Source organism: Elephantulus edwardii, unplaced genomic scaffold (genome assembly GCF_000299155.1).
Source record: "Elephantulus edwardii isolate Elephantulus edwardi_28Jun2011 unplaced genomic scaffold, EleEdw1.0 scaffold00102, whole genome shotgun sequence".
In the NCBI taxonomy this organism is placed as follows: domain Eukaryota; kingdom Metazoa; phylum Chordata; class Mammalia; order Macroscelidea; family Macroscelididae; genus Elephantulus; species Elephantulus edwardii.
In genome coordinates, this window is record NW_006399852.1 from 12,355,078 (window position 1) to 12,357,649 (window position 2,572).

Genomic DNA, 2,572 nt, shown 5'->3' on the forward strand with positions numbered 1-2,572 from the left:
GACTGCTAGGAGAACAAGCAGGTTTGTCCTGGAGAGGGTGAAACTGGGCTGCTACTTGGAAGGATTCTGAAGCTTCATCTGGCGTACTTTGGGCATGTTACAAGGGTGGATCAATCCATGGAGAGGGACATCATGTTTGGGAAAGTGGAAGGACAGCTCAAGAGAGGAAAACCTTTGATTAAATGGATTGATTCAGGGATTGGGTTAATGGGAGTGGGTGTGTCAGAGACAGTGAGGTTGACACAGGATAGAACAGAGTTTAGGGCTCTTGTATATTGGGGCACTGTGAGTTGCAAGTGACTCAATGGCACGTAACAACAAAACTGTACTCATATTTCTTTTTCAAGAAGACCCAGTAATAGCCTGTATAATGCAGATGACACAACTTTGTTTCAAGAAAGTGAAGATTTGAAGTGTTCATTATAGGTCAACAACTACAGCCTTCAATATAGGTTACATCTCAAATCAAGTGGGGGGGGAACCCTTAATCACTGAACCATTACAGATTAAAGATTGAAGTTGTCAATGATTTCATCTTACATGGATTCACAATCAAAATCATGACAGCAACAGTCAAGAAAGTAAAATCTGCTGTCAAGGATTTCTCCAAAATGCTAAAGAGCAGGGATGTTAGTTTGAGTACAAAGGCATTCCTCTTGATACATGATACTTTCCATTACTTCTTATGCATTTGAAAGTTGCACAATGAGTAAAGAACACTGAGGTTGAGCCAATGCCTTTGAATTGCAATGTTGACGAAGAGTATTCAGTATACCCTGGACTGCCAAAGAACAGTCAAATATATCTTGAAGTACAGAGTGTCTCTTAGAGACAATGATGTTGAAACTTCATTTCACTTACTTTGGGTATATTTTGAAGAAGAACTAGTCCTTGGAGGGAGACGTTAGGCTGGGAAAAAACAAGGGGGCAAGGAAAGAGAGAAAGACTCTCAAGGAGATGAATTTTCATTACCTCTGAGGGCTTGAGCGTGGCAGAGACTGTGCATATAATGCAGGACAGGGTAAGATTCGGATCTTTTCACCAGTTTATTACTGTGAGTAGTAGACTTGAAAACACCTCACAATAACAGGAACGTTGTTGTCGTTATGTGCCATTGAGTCATCTGTAACCCATAGCAACCCTATGTACCGTCACTCTGAAGCCTGCCCTGTCCTGAGACAGTCTCACTAATTCCCACCACCAACCTCCATTGCCCCTGTCACTGTATCAATACATCTCATCTAGGATCTTCTTTTGCACTGTCCCTCCACCCTTCCAAGCTTGAGGTCCTTCTCCAAGGACCAGTCTCTCCTGACCAGGTGCAGAAAGTATGTGAGATGGAGTTTCAAAATCCTAGCCTCCAAAGAGAGATTTGGTTTCACTCTAAGACAGACCTATTTGTTTTCTTGGAAGTCCATGGGTGTTCAAGACTCTTCTGCATCACAGTTCAGAGACATCAATTCTCCTTAGTTGTTGTCCAGCCCTCTGAGGCATAGCAAGTAATGGTAAAAACCATGGCCTGGATTAAGTGCACCTTAGTCTCTAGATTGACATCGTTCCTTTCCAGCACTCTGGAGAGGTCTCTGACAGCAGATTTTTCCAGTGCAATTCCTCTTTAAATCTCCTGACTGCTGGTGTTAAGAGTGTTGATTGTGGAACCAAGCAAGCTTTATTGTTAACAACCTCAATCTCTTCTTCATTTATGATGATGCTGCCAATTGGCCCACAAACATTGGCATGCTAATTATTTTGGTTTGGTTAATTTTGGTTTTTGTTTTGTTTTGTTTTGTTTTGAGTACCCATTTCCATATTTGGAAGAACTACAAATTGTGGTCACATTTATAAAAACCAAAATGCGCTGGTATTCATTTTCTGGAAAATTTTAATGTATCACAATACTTGCATTTTCTGTTTTCTGGTGCCTCTCAATATTAACTGAAAATCGCTTTCATTTCTGCCAAATAATAATGATTTTGGCTCCCTTTCCATCTGAGTAAAAAGAAAAAATGATTTAATGTGCATGAATCTTACAAAGTTTTGCTATTACTATGGCTGTTTAATTTTTATCCAAATATTATTAAAAAGAGCTTCAGGTTTTCCTAGTTTGCTAGTATACATTTGCTGTTTAAAAGTAAATTCAATCAAACAAATTTTTAGAATAAATGCTTACATTGGATGAATATATTCTGTTGTTATGTGCCACTGAGTTGCTTGCAACTCATAGTGACCCTATGTACAACAGCTCTGAATCCTGTCTATCGTGATCCAACCTTCTCACCTCTGGAACACCTACTCCCAATATCCCAGTCACTGAGTCAATCTGTCTTCTCAATGGTCTTCCTCTCTTGCACTCTCCCTCCACCCTCCCAAGCATGATGTCCCTCTCTAAGAACAGGTCCCTCCTTGCAACATGCCCAAAGTATGTCAGATGGAGCTTCAGTATACTTGACTACAAGAAGCAGCCTGCTTTTACCTTTTCCAGGATGAACCTGTCTGTTCTCCTGGCAGTCCCTGGTTTTTAATAGTCTTCTCCAGCAGCACAGCTCAAAGGCATCAATTCTCTTTCTATTAT